We start from the raw sequence: 17,459 nt of genomic DNA on the forward strand, positions 1-17,459 counted from the left end.
GGGGGAGCATAATAGAACCCAGATGTTGCCTGTAGCCCTTGAGGCAGCATGGGGTCACCATCAGATCATACCCATCTGGATTCCTTGCCCATCTCTGGGCAACCTGCTTCTCGTCCCTGCTCTTGGATGGGCCGGCGGATAGCAGCACATGGAAGTTTAACAGCATCAACATGAGCGGTGTGAGGGGGGAGAAAATGAGCTGTACTCCCCTCTGGCTGTGGCTCTCCATCTCCAGGTATGGGGGGCTTCAGGGGATGATGGAGCTGCAGGGTTTGGGCAATGTGGGAGGAGGGAGATGAGCTACCTTGGGCTGCTCACTTTCCCTCAGAAATGCAGAGGACTGAAAGCAGCTTCCTTGTATGTCTGGGTCTGACTGGAATCTGAACCCAGCCGATGTAAAGAAGGTAGGTTAGAGGTTCCCGGGGAGGCTCAGTTCAGGTTGCCCTGGGGGTTTATGTGAGTTAACAGAGACTTGTCCAGGTCTTCCAGGGGGAGGGGCCGCCTCCGTACCTCACCAGTACCAAATGGCGCGGCTGACAGGATGCCACCCACCACCCTGCAGACACTGAAGTACCCCTGACAGATATGCTTTCTAACCAAGGGTTTGGTGAGAGCCCCCAAGGAGCAGCAGGCTGGAGAGCCTGAGGAGGTCCATCTACCCAGTACTCACTCTCTTGCCCCCACACTGGCACAACATGGAAGAACACTCCAAGAACCTGCTTTCCAGGTACAGAAATAGTATGGAAGGGTGGGGTGCGGGGGCTGGGGCTGCCACATGCTGCTTTTCCCTGGGCATTCTGGGTAAGAATAATAATGAGGCTATTAATAACGTCTTACCTCTGTCTAAGTCTTAGAGACCTTTCTCAAGATGTTTCACCGCCTGCGCACCTAAGAGCTCAATTGATTTTTCCAAGACAACCCTGTGCATCTGTGGGATCATCACCCCCATTTGGTAGATGTGGAAACTGAGGCATGGGGAGAGGAATGTTAGACCCTACCCCATGCCAATTACACTGCTAAGCCATGGCTGAGTGGAGCCAGGCTGAGGTTTCCCTGGGTCATTGCTCCAGGTGTCTTGTTGACAAGTGGTTCCAAAAAGCCAAGCTTTGTTAGGCTGTGCTTTGTCGGTCCCTTCTGGGGATGGTGTAAGCACAAAGTCCCCCAAAGCAGTACATGTGTTCCCTAGGTGAGCTGGCAAAGACCCATGTGTGCAGCTCTATCCCGTGATACACACCCTATCACAAAGACAGCCATTAGCAGAGCATAGCTTGGTTTGGTTTTAAGAGATGGGGTTTCAGCTGGGCATAGTGGTGTGTGCCAGGAAGACCAGCACTCGGGAAGCAGAGGCAGGAGGGTTAAGCAAATTCCAGGGCAGCTTGGACTACACGACAAGACGATGTCTCGGAAAAACAAGGATGTAACTCAGTGGTAGAATGCCTTGGGTTCAATCTCTAGCACTTACATACGTACGTACACTCACGGTGGAGTGGGAGGGAGAACTGTTGCCCAAGCTGACCTCAAACTCCAGGCCTCAAGCAATCCCTCTGCCTCAGGCCCCTGAGTAGTAGCTAAGGCTAAAGGCGTTCAGGAAAGCATTCCTTTCCATCAGAGGGCTCACAGTGAAGCCAGATGGAAAGCCCTTAGATCATCTTGAACTCACTTAAGGAGTGAGATAACATAGGGTGTCGTGGAGACACAGAGGGGAGCCCTAAGCAAGCCTGGGATAGCAGAGGGACTTCCCGAAGAGGGGGTGCACCGACAGGTCCTTTACCAAGATTGTTCTCTGTTCCTCTTTTCAGCACCCACCTGTGACCTTCCTCGCCCCTCTCCTAACATCACCCTACTCTGGTTTCTTTCAGGTCTGGAGCAATCAGGGAGCAGGAGCCAGACTGCCACACCAGAATGAACACATGCCAAGGGTTGCCAGAGTCAGACTCCAGACTCCATTGCTGGGCGTGTGCAAGGATGGGCTCTGAGCCTGGCTCACCTTGGGTTTGCACTACCAAGCAATGGCCCATGTAGACCCTAGAGCATCACAGGTTAGCCCTTCCACCCAGGAATCTTCTCCTATGTGCAAAAACACTAGCCTACTTTTAAAATCTGCTCATCAGACTTCATGTTGCTCCTGGCATTTAACGCTTCTCTGTTTAACCTGGATCTGTCGTTACTAAATTGAACCCTCTTTTTAGTCTTTGGAGGAATGGGGCTTTTGGTCATAGTTTTCCAAACAAGGGGTTTCCTAGACTTGAAATGTGTAACCCAGGAACCCTCAGCTTCTCTGTCTGAGGCTGATAAATCTCCATTTCCGCAATTAACTCACCACTTCAGCCTTCCTTCCTCTCAGGGCCTCTCCGCTTCTCCTCTGTGTTAATGGTTGGGTTTTTTTTTTTTTTTTTTTTTTTTGAGACGTGGTCTCACACTGTAATTCAGGCCAGCCTGGAACTCACTACGTAGCCCAGGCTGGCTCTGAACTTTCTGCAGTCCTCCTGCCTCAGCCTCCCAAGAGCTACGATTACAACTGTGTGCCTCCATGATCAGCTTCCTCCTTCTTTAGTTGAGGGATACAAGGCCAGAGAAAGAGTAGCCTTGAGGGCTGACCCTCAGCTCGTGACAGCAGGGAGGGGGCAAATGCCTTGGGGTTGGCAGAACCGGAGCAGGGGTAGGAAGGCATCCGTAGCTAGCCAGCCTAGGAATGATGTTCCATGAAGCTGCCCCACCTTGTAAAACCTTTATGGCAATCTTTTAATCTCCCTCACCTGGTATACTGTCTGTATACGGAAAGTTCTGCTGTGTTTCCTAGAACTTGATGACCTCTCCCTTCCTCCCTTCATTGTGCTGGTTATGAATTAGCTAATGACATCAGACTGTGAGATGAAGTTCCAGCCAATGGGAAACACAGTCACCACCTGTGAACGAAGTGAACTTCCTTCCCAGGTGTGCTTGCTAGCCCTTTTTGGGTCATGATACACCCTTTTTACAACAAGAAATTGCCTTGCCAGGTTCCTTTGACTTTGGTTGGTAGTTTCTTTGTACAACACTAAGAACATTCTTTTCCAAGAAGAGACAATGTGAAGAGTTAGTTACCTGAGACCTAAACCATTACTCCTGGGAGGGGCTAGAGGAGTGACCGAAGTAGGAAATATGGTTTGGCGGGTAACTGATTCTGCAGGTCTGAGGTCAGTGGACAGTAATGAACCTGTTCTTGTTAGACCTTTTAGCTCAGAGCCTCGTATTTAGAAGCTCAATGTAGCTGGTTGTGCTGACACACACACACCTCTGATTCTAGCTCCTCCAGACTATCTGACTCCACTTCCCCAGTACCAGGATCACAGGCTGGCACCACCACTCCTGGCTCACACAGGATGATTTTGACGTGGCTAGTTTCTGAGAGCAGTGAGCCTGGGAGCTGTCCCCACCATGCCCTCTTCCCTCTAAGAAGTAGTGATTCTACAATCCTGAGGCACACCTGAGAACTACCCTGAGGCTGCAGGTAACTTCTCCACCTGACATTTCATCCCATCCTCAAGACACTGACCACCCATGCCATCCAAAGGCAATCACACGCACTGTCCATGCCCCCTGCTGACCATGAGAAGGACAGGCACGCTGTCCAGTCCACGGTAGAAGATTGAAGGATGGGGAAAGTAGGCAGAGCTCCCCAGAGCCTGACTTGCTTCCTAGAAAACCGTGTAAATCAATGAGATGAAGCTGGGCTTGGTGGGTGATACTGTAATCCCAGCATTCTGGAGGCATAGACAGGAGGATTGTAATGTTGAGTCAGTGTGGGCCACGTAACGAGTTCAAGGCTAACCTGAGTCACATACTGGATCCTGTCTCCAACAACAGAGCAGCCAGTGGGGTGGAGAGACAGCTCAGCAGCAAGAATGTTTGCTGCTCTTCCGGAGGACCTGAGTTTGGTTCCCAGCGCTGTAACAGGTGGATGAAACCCACCCATCACCTGCAGCTCCGGGAGATCTGACGCCCTCTTCTGGTCTGTATACACACAGAGAGACACATGTACACACAATCCAAAATAAAACCTTAAAAAAATAATAAAATAAAAAGCATGCTGGCCTGGTGCACACCTGCAATCTCAGCACTAGGGAAGCTGAGGCAGGAGGATGGAGGGTGCTAGGCCAGCTGGAGCTTCACAGCAAGAGGACCCTGTCTCAGAAAAGAAAACAAGAACATATGTGGGAAATGTTTGTTGACAAAGCAGTTCAAAAGTGCCCGTTTAATTATTGTCTGAGCTCGGAGGAGAGCCAGGGAGATGCAATCGTAGCTGTCTGGGCTTGTCTGTACAGCTAGCATTTGCCGAGCACAAAGCATGTGAACTGGCTTAAATGGACTCGTATCCGAAAGCGCTAGGCAAGGACGGACCCTGACATACAGCCAATCCTCAGGAAATGCCGGCTGGTTCCTCCTCCCTCAGTCTCCCCAGCTCCGTTTATAAGTGAGAAAAGTGTGGCCTAGAGAGATTAATGGGCCTTTTCGAGGTTCCAACAGAACCATTTACAACACCATGAACCCTTGAAATGACCTCAGCTGCCCCTGAGAGAAACTATAGTCCCTAGCCTCCAGGATGGGAAATTTTAGAGGGAATGGAGAGTCTTCTTTGTGACTGGGTGACGGGTATGGAGGCTGGGGCGTGGGGAAGGATTCTGCTTGGGGGAATCTTTCCTGCCTTCCACTGCAGGACAGCCCCGGTAAACAGCCTGCAAGAACTCGCCGGGAGCAAGTGGAGAAAGGGAGTAGGAAGCAGGGAGAAAATAAACAACCAGGCCGGAGACAGCCAGGGAAAGCGAATGTGAGCAGCGAGGCAGAGCGCTGATGGATGGCCGGTGTCTCTGGAGGAGGAAGGGCCATTTGGGGGAATGGAGAGAGCTCACAGGCGGCCCAGGGAGGGTGGGAGAGCAGCTCTTGGGAGAATCAGGCATGCAAGGAGCCTCAGTTGCTCCTCAGGGCAGGATACGGGTGGTTTGTGGACCCAAGACATGGGGAGTTGGCACAGGGACCTCAGGTGAGGGCAGGAGAAAGGGCTGTGGCCAGAGTGGGCAGAGGGGCCCCACACAGTTAAGGCAGGATGGATGCTAAGGAAGCAGGAGGGAAGACAGCTAGGGGTGGCACTTTGAAAAAGAGGGCCAGGACACTGACCCAGCACCTGACCTACCTGCCTCAGGGTACCTAGAGTCTCTTTGGCACCCTGCCCTGCCCTCCTAATGCCATGTCTCTCTGAAAGGCCCTGGGCACCCTGGACCTACTCCTAAGACCACTCAAGCCCCAGATACTTAACATGCATCGGACAACACTCAGACTGTTGCGACAAAATTAGGCAATTTCCAAACCCATTAAATACGCCTCCTGATAGCATCTCTCCCAGGGCCATTGTCAAAACTGTGAACCACTGTGGGAGGCTTCACGGTGAGCGGTTCTGGGCTGTGCTCTCTCCTTCAATCTGGCCTCGTGGCATAGACTAGGTGACTTCTCCCAAGGGCCACCTGCAGGGGAGGGGCATAACTCTGCTCCCTAGAATCCTATTGTCCAGACCCACTACTCTCAGCCAGCCCTGACTGAGGTGCCAGGAGCCACAATGTGCCAGGCTGCAGGACTGGAGGAGGTTCCAGCTCTCACTTGGCAGGGAATGAGCTACGTGACCCACTCCTCCTAAGCTCCAGTGGCTTCTTACAAGATTGGCAGGGAGGAAATATAACTGACTGGGAAAATGGCATTTTAAAAAGTCACACTGGGTATGTGCTGCGCAGTAATCCTAGAACTTGGGGTATGAAAGTAGGAGAATTAAGAGTTCAAGGTTATCTTCGGCTACAAAGTGAGTTCAAGACCAGCCTGAGCTAGATGAAGAAACTGAAACTATTAAGAAACTGAAGACCTGTGTACTAAGTGGTTTTGCGTGTCAACTTGACACAAGCTATAGAGTCCTAAGAGGAAGCAGCCTCAGTTGAAGAAATGCTTCCTTGAGATCCAGCTGTGAGGCATTTTCTCATTTAGTGATCAATGGGGGAGGGCCCAGCCCATGGTGAGTGGAGCCATGCCTGGGCTGGTGGTCCTGGGTTCTATAAGAAGGTGGACTGAGGAAGCCATGGTAAGCAAGCCAGTAAGCAGCTCTCCTCCATGGCCTCTGCCTCAGCCCCTGCTTCCGGGATCCTACCCTGTTTGAGTTCCTGTCCTGACTTCCTTCAGTGATGGACAGCAATGCTGAAATGTAAGCTGGATAAACCCTTTCCTCTCCAACTTGCCTTTTGGTCATGGTGTTTCATCCCAGCAATAGAAACCCTGATTAAGACAACCTGGCCTCAAGTCCTGGTTCTCTCTCTCTCTCTCTCTCTCTCTCTCTCTCTCTCTCTCTCTCTCTCCTTCCTTCCTTCTTTCCTTCTTCCTTTTTTTTATTTATTTTTTTTTTTTTTAGACAGGGTTTCTCTGTGTAACTGCCCTTGCTGTCCTGGAACTAACATTGTAGACCAGGCTGGCCTCGAACTCAGATCCATCTGCCTCCCAAGTGCTGGGATTAAAGGCGTGCGCCACCGCCGCCCGGCAAGTCCTGGTTTTTTCCACTCCACACTTGTGTGATCTTCCGCAAGTGATTAAACCTTGCTTGTCTCACTTTCATCCAAATAACGGTGGGTGGGGGAACAGTACTTCCCGCGTGGCATTTGGTCACCCTCTCAAGTCACCTGTGGAAAGATGGCATCTTGACCTGGTACGGAACAGACACTAACAATATGAGGGGCTTCCTCCACCCCATCTTTGTTTTTCCTTCTCACCTACTCTGCAGCACACAGTGGACCTTCTCACAGGAAATTCCGAAATACTCGGAAAATGTCACTGAGCAATTCTCCGTCCCCATGGTTGTTGCCACAGTCGGCTCATTAGGGAGTTTCTCAAAGAGCAGAGGGGGAGGAAGGGAACATCACCCGTATTACAGGGGTGAGGCTGCCCCCGGTTGCAAGTCTAGAGGCCGTGACACTACATGCTGAGCAGAGCCTCAGCAGGAGATGCGCTTCTGGGGAGCTGTCCCTGAGGCCCTGCTGAGAGGGGTCCCATTGTCATAACAGTTTTTCAGAAAGAACAGGTCCACAGAGGGCTCCATTCAGCTGCAGACGGGAGAGAGAATTGCAAAGCCAGAGGAAAGGAAGGATACCTGGGAGGGAGCTCAGAGCCTCCACTAAAGGACTGAAGGGGGAAGAGGAGGGGGGAGAATCTGGCCAGGTGGAGAAGGAAGAGGGGTCCTGGGATCTGTGTGTGTGTGTGTGTGTGTGTGTGTGTGTGTGTGTGTGTGTGTGCGCGCCTGTGTGCCCACGAATGTAGAGGCCAGAGGTCCTCCACCTCAGCTGTTGTTTCTCAGGTGCCATTCACCTCGACTTTTCAGACTCTCCCCGGGACCCGGGGCTCGCCTGCTGAGGTCTAGGGATGCTCCTGTCTGTCTTCCCGGGGCTGGGATTATAAGTGCTTGCCACCACACCTGGGTTTTTATGTGGGATCGAGGGAGCGAACTCAGGCCTTCATGCTTCCATGGCAAACATTTTATCAATCGAGCTCTCTCTCTAGCCCCAGGTCCTGGCATTTTTGCATTCCACTGGGCAGGATCTCTAGAGGAGATGGTGAGGCACCAGATTCCTGGGCAGTGCAGGGAGATAAGTGCTCCTCACCTAGACTTTTCAGCCCTGTCAAGGCATGGGGTGAGAACACTGAGAATGGATACTGAAGTAAGAGTGAGGGGGAAGAGGCCGGGAATGAAATGAAATGCAACCCCAGGCCACTCTGGCTCTCACGTGACCAGCCACAGTGGAAAGCCACCTAAGAGTCTCAAAAAATACCGACCCTTGGACCTGGTTCAGAGAGGAAAGGTGCCTGCTGCCAGGCTTGACCACCTGAGTTTCCTCTCCCCAGGATCCACAAGGTGGAAGGACAGAATTAAATCCTGCAAGTTGTCTTCTGAGCTACGCACACGCGCGCATGCGCATGCATGTACACGTGCACTCGCGCTACACAAATAGTGAAAACCGATGCTTGTCTCCATCCTGCAGAATTCTATGTGCACTCCTAGGGCCCACAACAGTCCGTGGGAGACTCCCTGACTGGAGAGCAAGACTGGGAACCCTCAGCTCTGCCCCCCACTTGCCTGTGAGTTCTGGGGCGAGTGCTTTCCCACTTCGGGTTCCTCTACGTGAGGCGGTAGCGTCCTCCCCAGGATCTTAAGCTATTGGTTCTTGGACTGTGACGCTGGGAATGTCTTCTTTTGGGGACTGTTTTCTCCTCTCTCCTTTCCATTCCTCCAAGTGGATGGGCCCTTTTCAGAGGGGAGAGGCCTGTTCTGCTGCTTCTTGCACTTCCATTTCTGACGTCAGAGAGGGAGGGCCCTGTGGGCCTCCTCTTACCTCCTGTTAGTTTCCTTGGAGTGTGTGTGTGTGTGTATATGTGTGTATGTGTGTGTGTGTATATGTGTGTGTATATGGGTGTGTATGGGTGTGTGTATGTGTATGGGTGTGTGTATGGGTGTGTGTCTATATGGGTGTGTGTGTATGTGTGTATGTGTGTGTATATGTGTATGTGTATATATGTGTATGTGTGTGTATATGTGTATATATGTGTATGTATGTGTGTTTATGTATGTGTGTGTATACGTGTGTATGTATGTGTATACGTGTGTGTACGTGTGTGTGTGTGTGTGTGTGTGTGTGTGTGCGCACACGCGTGGTGTTGCTGAAGGTGGACTCCAGGGCCTCCCACATGCTAGGCAAGTGCTCTAAGCACTCAATCGCTGAGATATACTCCTTCTTATCCTACCTCAAAGAGAATTCGTAGGTGTGCCAGTCAGGGTTCGCCAGAGGAGCAGAGCCATAAAATATGAACATGTTGAGAGATCAGCTCCATGGAGTTGGCTCACACAGCTGTAGGAGCTGGCAGCCTGTAGGACACACCCGCCAGACTGGGATCCCTCTGTTACAGTCTTAAGGCAGAATTTCTTTCTCTGAGATTTTCCAATTTGCTGGATGAAACCCACCCACACTACCAAGGCCAATCTCTTTAAGTCAAGGGAATATAGATGTTAATCTCTTCTTGAGAACAGCATCATGCTAATTCGCCCCAGTGAATGACTGAGTACTGTAACCTGACCAAACTGATGTATAAAACTAACCATCAAAGGCAGGCTGAGTGGCTCATGCCTGCAATTCCAGCACTCAGGAGGCTGAGGTAGGAAATTGCCACAAGTTTGAAGCCTGCCTGCTCAGTCAGTACTACATGCATAGCAAGAACCTATCCCTAAAAAGTAAAGCAAAATTTTAAAAATAAATAAATAAATACAATAGTGGGTTGTACAAAAACCGTGAAGGTGGTAGGTACCTCACACCTAGAGCTGAGAAACATCACTTTAAGTAGAGAACACAGGTCTGAGGATCAGACAGCTTAGGATGTGGGCCAGCTCCGCTCTTCAGTAACTGGGACCCTGGACAATCTTTACTTTATTGACATCTGCAGCTGACCTTTCTTGTTTGTGTTTCTACTCAGTTATTCTTTTTAACTTTTCCTTTTTATGTTGGATGTGTGTACATGTAAGTGTGTGTGTTTGCATGTGTGTAAGCACCCATGTATGTGCATTGGATGTTCCCTCCGTCACTCTCTGAAGTAGGGCCTCTCACAGAACTCTCAGACTCATCTAGTCTGGCTATCCAGCTTGCTCCGGAGACCCCTGTCTCCACTCTCCTTGAGCTGAGGTTACAGGGAGGCCACTGTAGTCGAAAGTTACTCCGGTCCCACCCAGCCCCGTGGTACCACTTATAAAATAATCACTCGGAGGCTTATATTAATTACAAACTGTATGGCCAATGGCTTAAGTTTCTTGCTAGCTAGCTCTTTTATCTTAAATTAACCCATTTCTATTAATCTATGTATTGCCACGTGGCCATGGTGTTACCAGTCTGCTGGCATGTTGCTCCTTGGGTGGCGGGCTGGCTTCTCTCCCGCCTCTGTCTTTCTTCCTGTCTCTCTCTTGGATTTCCTGCCTGGCTATAACCTGACTCACCATAGGCCGGAGCAGCTTCTTTATTAACCAATCATAGCAACACATATTCACAGCATACAGAAAGACATCCCACAGCAGGCCACCATGCCCACCCAGCTTTCACGTGGATTCCACGGACCCAAACCCCAGTCCTCACCCTTGTATGGCAAGCACTTTACCCACTGATGCATCTCCCAGTCCCTAAATTTTCTTAAAAACGACTTTACTTTGCCATAGCTGCCACATTTCATGTATTTAAACTAAGCAGTTTGGTGCATGTCAACCTACACAGTCATGAAACTCTCATCGTGGTAATGAACGTACCCATCACTCCCCAAAATGGCTTCATCTTTGTCTTTTCCCTTCCCGTTCCTCTCCCATGCCAGTGTCTACCCAGATGATGGATCTGCTTTCTGTCACTACAGATGATCTTGCAGTTTCTAGAGTTTTGAATAGATGGAGTAATGGTGTGTGTACTCCTTAGGGGGAGGGCATCTGTCTCCCCCACTCATGAATTTTTTAATTCACCCATGTTCTATAACTAGTACTTCATTCTACCTTATTGCTAGCTAGTAGCTCCTCCTGAGGATGAACCCTGACTTATCTACCCACTGGCTGATAGATGTCTAGGGTGTGTCCAGTTTAGAGCTAGCCTTTGTATTGACTTCTACAAGTTTTCATCTATTTCTTCTCTCTCTCTCTCTCTCTCTCTCTCTCTCTCTCTCTCTCTCTCTCTCTCTCTCTCTAAGCAAATATCTAAAAATGGAAGTCTAGATCATTTGCCAGGAACATACTTAACTTTTAAGAAATAATCACTTTAGCTGGGTGTGGTAGTGCACACCTTTCCTCCCAGCAGTCGGGAGGCAGAAGCAGGTGGAACTCTGTGAGTTTGAGCCAGTCTATACTATATAGTGAGTTCCTCGACAGCCATATAGCTACATAGTGAAACCTTGTCCCAGTACATACATACATACATACATATACACACACACACATACATGCATGCATAAGAAAGAGAAGAAAGAAGAAAGGGCAAATTTTCTAGTTTTTGTTGTTTTGGTTTTGGTTGGCATTTTGTTTTGAGACAAGGTCTCATGTAGCACAGCCTGGCATCGAATTCCCTATGTACAGGAGGCTGATCTTGAACTACCTCCTGAGATCTGGGATTGCAGATGCACACCACCATGTTCAGCTCATGCCAGTGGGTTTGGATCACACCCACCAGGGGAGCACTCACCAACTGACCTGCACCCCCAGCCTGAAATCAGCAAGGGTCAAAGGTGAGTATGTCACTTCATGCTCCTGTTGTGTGAAGCCCAGCTAATCATTCATGGTCAGTCTTTGTAAGCCCAATTTAAAAAAAAAATTCTAGTCATTCTTTTTAGATTTATTTGTTTCTATTTCATTTGTATGTGTTTTACCTGCATGTATGTATGTGCACCAATTGCATGCTGTGAGCTCAGAGACCAGAAGAGGGCCTGGGGTCGGTCCCCTTGCAGCTGGAGTTACAGACTGTCGTATGGTGACACCTTACATGGTGATGGGAACCAAACCTGGGGACTCTTCAAGAGCGGCACATATTTTAACTGGTGAGCCATCTCTCCAGACCCTGTGGTACCCATTTTGAGGGAATTTTCTATTAGTTGCAAGTCATGGACTGAAAATCCATATCTTTTTGTCTTGAAGAAATATTGAAACCCAGCTGTCTTCATTAGGGCTTCTATTGCTGGGATGTAACACCATGACCAAAAAGCAAGTTGGGGAGGAAAGGGTTTACTCGGCTTACACTTCCATATCATTATTCATTATTGAAGGAAGTCAGGACAGGAACTCAGAACAGGAACTCAAGCAGGGCAGGATTCTGGAGGCAGGAGCTGACGAAAAGGCCATGAAGGAGTGCTGCTTATTGACTTGTTCAGCCCATCTTCTTATAGAACCCAGGACCAAGAACCCAGGGATGGCACCACCCACCATGGGCTGGGCCCTCCCCCCATTGATCACTAAATGAGAAAATGCCTTACAGCTGGATCTCAAAGAGGCATTTCCTCAGCTGAGGCTGCTTCCTCTGATGACTCTAGCTTGTGTCAAGTTGACACACAAAACCAACCAGTACACCAGCTTGATCATTCTTTGACAACATCTTATTCAGACAGCTTGCACACTTCAAATCTCTTTAAATCTCTTTCCACAACTAATTCATCTCTTTTGTTTGTTTGTTTATTTGCTTCTTTTGAGAAAGAGTCTCACTAAACAGCCCAGACTGGCTTCCAATCTTTAATTCTCCTGCCTCAGTTTCCCCAATTGTGATGATTAACTGTGTCAGCTTGATTGGAGTGTTGATGAGGCATGGCTTTGGGTGAGTCTGTAAGAGTTTCTCCAGAGAGACTTAACTGGGGAGGGACAACCCTCCCTGAATGTGGGCTGGAGTCCTGGGCTGATAAAAAGGGAAACAGGAAAAAGTCGGTCTTGAATTGGCATTCCCTCTTTCTCTGTTTCCTGTTTGGCTTCATGGACCATGCCTCTTGCCTGGCCCTGGTGGACTACATTCCCTTGAACTGTGAGCCAAGCAAACAAGGAAAGCCACCACACCCGGCTCTTGGATTGACATATTTTATGTATACAGTCTCTCTAACTGGGCCAGGCAATGAACCTACAATCCCAGCTACTCAAGAGGTTGACGCAGGAGGATGAAAAAGTCCAGGGCCTGCCTGCACTACAGAGTGAGTTAGTTCACCCTGGGTAACTTAGCAAGACCCTGTTTCAAAATAAAAATTTAAAAATTTGGGGTACTGGCAAGATGGCTCAGTGGGTAAAGACATCTGTCACCAAACCTGATGATTTAAGTTCTACCCCCAGGAACCACGTAGTGGGAGAGAATTTCCATAGATCATCCTCTCCCTTCCTGATGTACTCCACAGCACACATGGAACCACATATGCATGTCCATATGCAACCACATGCATCTATACAACAGAGATACACACGATAAACAAACACATAAACAGAATAAAAACAAAACACGATTTTTTTAAATTTTTTTTTTTTTTTTTGGTTTTTTTTTTTCGAGACAGGGTTTCTCTGTGTAGCTTTGCGCCTTTTCCTGGAACTCACTTGGTAGCCCAGGCTGGCCTCGAACTCACAGAGACCTGCCTGGCTCTGCCTCCCGAGTGCTGGGATTAAAGGCGTGCGCCACCACCGCCCGGCTTAAAATTTTTTTTTTTTATCGAGATGGTTCAGTTGAGATTACAGTCTATGCTATCAGGCTTGACAATGTTGTTATTCTGAGACAGGGTCTCCCTTGTGTTGTTGGTTGTTTTTGCCCTTGTGGGGGACCCACCACCCAGCTCCCAAATAAATCACACACAGAGGCTTACTCTTAGTTATAAACGTCCAGCCCCAGCTTGGCTTGTTTCTTGCCAGCTTTTTTTTTTTTTAAGATTTATTTATTTATTATGTATACAGTGCTCTGCCTGCAGTCCAGAAGAGGGCAACAAATCTCATTACAGATGGTTGTAAACCACCATGTGGTTGCCGGGAATTGAACTCAGGACCTCTGGAAGAGCAGCCAGTGCTCTTAACCTCTGAGCCATCTCTCCAGCCCCTTGCCAGCTTTTCTTAACTTTAAATTATCCCATCTGCCTTTTGCCTCTGGGCTTTTCCCTTTTCTTGCTTCTGTATATCTTACTTTCACTCTTACTCCATGGCTGGCTGGGTGGCTGGGTGGCTGGGTGGCTGGGTGGCTGGGTGGCTGGGTGGCTGGGTGGCTGGCCTCTGGAAGCCTCCTCCTTCTCTGGCTCCTTGATCTCCCCCTTCCCAGATTTCTCCTTCAATTTATCCTTTCTCCTGCCTGACTATTGACTGTTCAGTTCTTTATTAGACCATCAGGTGTTTTACACAGGCAGAGTAACACAGCTTCACAGAGTAAAACAAATGCAACATAAACAAAAGTAACACACCTTAGAATAACGTTCTACGACACCCCTGTGTATCAGAAGCTGGCCTTGAACTTGCTGTGCTGCCCAGGGTGCTCTCAAACTCACGATCCTCCTGCCTCTGTCTCTCCAGTGCTCATCCTTGAATTTTACCCTACGGATACCTTTGCATTCTGTGTCCCTTTTCTGCTCCTCCCTTTTCTTTTCTTGCAGGACTGGAGATTGCACCGAGGATCTCACACCTACTAAGCCAGAACTTCAAGCCACGTCCTCGGCCCTCTTCCTACTTTTTATTTTGAGACAGGTCCTCACTAACTTGCCCATGCTGGATGGTGACAACCTCCTGCTCCTCCTCTTCTTCATCTTCCTCCTCCTCTTAAAGTAGAATAAGGTAAAGAGACCAATGACTAGAAACTCTTTTGGTTTGCTGGTGTAGCTCGTGACTTACTTAAAACACTGCCTGTACTGCTCATTTCTAAGCATGACGTCACTGGCTACCTGGAACAGAATGACACGGAGAAGCCGCCGAAACAACAGCCCGTTGCCCTTAACACCCTGACCCATCTTTCTTGCTTTCTCGTCCTACTTCTTGGTTTGAGAATATACAGTGAGAACACTGGACCTGCTTTTGAGGCCCTTCAGGAGCTGTCCTGGCTTTGGCCCACAGTGACATCTCCCCTCTCCCACTCTGGTGTTAGAATGCTTATCTAGAGAGATTCCTGCAACACAACAATCCTCTCCTTCTTCATCTAGAGTCTCATTATGTAGCCCCCGCTGACCCGGAACTTGCTATGTAGACCAGGCATTAAATTGCAATCCTCCTGCCTCAGACTCCTGAGAATCTGTGATATTACAGGCCTGTGTCACCTGGTCCAGCTTAGAGTATATTTCTTTTTTCTTGTTTTTTCTTTTTTGGTTTTCCCGAGACAGGGTTTCCTGGCTATTCTGGAACTCATTCTGTAGACCAGGATGGTCTCAAACTCAGAAATCTGCCTGACTCTGCCTCCCAAGTCCTGGGATTAAAGACATGTGCTCCACTGACCAGCTGGAGAATATTTCTTGTCAACAGTATATATTTGGGTATTAGATTTTGTTTTGTTATTACTCTAATCTGATAATCTTTGTCTTTATTAGGAATGTTTAGAATATTTATCTTTAATATTATTATATGGTTAGGATTAAATGATCATCTTAATATTTTTTATTAGAATTTATAATGTACACCACATTCATGCTTGGTGCCTGCAGAAATCAGAAGAGGGTGGTCTGGAGGCTGGGGAGATGGCTCAGTGGTTAAGAGCACTGACTGCTCTTCCAAAGGACTCAGGTTCAAATCCCAGCACCCATATGGCAGCTCAAAGCTGTCTGTAACTCCACTTCTAGGGGATACAACACTCTCACACAGATATATATGCAGGAAAAACACCAATGCACATAAAGTAAAAGTAAATTTTTTTTAAAAGTGTATATGGGCTGGAGAGATGGCTCGGCAGTCAAGAGCACTCTCTGCTCTTCCAGAGGTCTCGAGTTCAATTCCCAGCAACCACATGGTGACTCACAACCATCTGTAACAAGATCTGATGTCCTCTTCTGGCGTGCAGGCATACATGCAGGCAGAACACTGTATACACAATAAGTAAATAAATCTTTTAAAAAAAAAAAAGAGTGTATCCCATCCCCTGGAGCTAGAGTTACAGGTGGCTGTGAGCCACGGTGTGGGTACTGGGAATTGAACAAGGATCTCCACAAGAGCGGCCAGTGCTTCCAACTGCTGAAACATCTCTCCAGTGGGCTGGACTGGGCTGAGCCCCCCATGTCAATCATTAGTCAAGACAAGTGCACTGACAGTCTGACAGAGGCAGCGGCAGCTCTTCAGCTGAGCTTCTCTTCCCAGGCAACTCTAGGTTGGGTCAAGTTAATTCAGACTCACCAGGATGCTACTTTGGGATGCAGTGTTCTAAATTTAGACCAAACTTGTTATTTGCGTTTTCCAAATCTCCTATGTGTTCCCACTTTTTCTTTCTTTCTTTCTTTCTTTCTTTCTTTCTTTCTTTCTTTCTTTCTTTCTTTCTTTCTTTCTTTCTTTCTTTTTTTCTTTCTTTCTTCCTTTCTTTCTTTCTTTCTTTCTTTCTTTCTTTTTTGGTCTACTTAATCTATCAGTCACTGAAAGAAGTGTTCAAATCTGCCACTACAACAGTGGACTTCTGTGGGTTTTCCCTTTTAGTCATATAATTGTTACTCTGAGTCTATGGTATTAAGTTGGTAATGTTTTGCTGATTATTTAATTAGATTTGTTTGTTTATTTTTCTTTCTTTCTTTCTTTTTTAAATATGTATTTATTATGTATACAGCATGTATGCCTGCAGGCCAGAAGAGGGCATCAGATCTTACTACAGATGGTTGTGAGTCACCACATGGTTACTGGGAATTGAACTCAGGTCCTCTGGATCAGCAGCCAATGCTCTGAGCCATCTCCCCAGCCCCTGTTTTTTTGTTTTTCAAGACAGGGTTTCTCTGTGTAGTTTTGGTTTAGACCAGGCTGGCCTTGAACTCACAGAGATCCGCCTGCCCCTGCCTCCCAAGTGCTGGGATTAAAGGCGTGTGCCACCACCACCTGGCTTAATTAGATATTTAATTAGACCTTTCTCTTTTCTTTTTTTTAAGACAGAGTCTCTGGTCCAGGCTGACCCCAACTTCCTGTCTGAGAATGGGTTGAATTTGTGGTTCTATCTTCCTAGGGTGCTGGGATTACAGGCATGCACCATCACCCCTGATTTATATAGCCCTGGAACTTCATGTATTACATGTATTACATGTGTTACAGGCGTGCACCATCACCCCTGGTTTATATAGCCCTGGAACTTCATGTATTACATGCATTGCATGTGTTACAGGTGTGCACCATCACCCCTGGTTTATACAGCCCTGGAACTTCATGTATGCATTCTACCAAATGAACTACACCCTCAGCCCTGGTTCTTAGTTCTGTAATGTAATTTGAGAATCTTCCAGTGCCGTACTTAATCCAGTTACATTTAGTATAAGTGCAATCAATAACATATTGAATCATTTCTGCCTTGCACATTCCATTTGTTGTTTCTTTAAAGATTTTATTTTAGAATTATGTGCATGTGCGTGTGACTGAATATGGTTTTATGCACACGAGGACAGTGCCCAGTGAGGCCAGAGGCATTGGATGCCTTTGGAACTGGAATTATAGGCAGTTGTGAGCGGCTGATGCGGGTGTTTAGAATCAAATTCTGGTTCTCTGCAAAAGCAGTATGCACTCTTAACCACTGGGCCCCTCTCCAGCCCCTGCCCATCTTTTCTGTGTTTTGTTTTTCCTGACTTCTTTTTCATTAACTAAGTGTATCTCTCCTTTTTCATTTATTTATTTGTTGGTTGGTTTGTTTGTTTTGGGTATTTGAGACAGGGTGACCTCAAACTCACTATGTAGCTCAGGCTGGACGTGAACTCAAGATAGCAACCCTCCTCAGCCTCCCAAATGC

The 17,459-nt window shown here is 47.9% G+C and overlaps 1 long non-coding RNA gene across 1 annotated transcript; it reads left to right on the forward strand.

The window, feature by feature from the left end:
* Positions 1–534: 534 nt before the first annotated feature.
* Positions 535–3,997, forward strand: LOC128110560 (uncharacterized). The gene is made up of 4 exons (XR_008218252.1): positions 535–727; positions 1,860–2,039; positions 3,287–3,490; positions 3,847–3,997. It is a non-coding gene; the product is annotated as an uncharacterized LOC128110560 (long non-coding RNA).
* Positions 3,998–17,459: the final 13,462 nt, after the last annotated feature.

The sequence above is a fragment of the Peromyscus californicus genome, unplaced genomic scaffold, assembly GCF_007827085.1.
Source record: "Peromyscus californicus insignis strain IS unplaced genomic scaffold, ASM782708v3 Scaffold_15__1_contigs__length_86483966, whole genome shotgun sequence".
Lineage (NCBI taxonomy): Eukaryota > Metazoa > Chordata > Mammalia > Rodentia > Cricetidae > Peromyscus > Peromyscus californicus.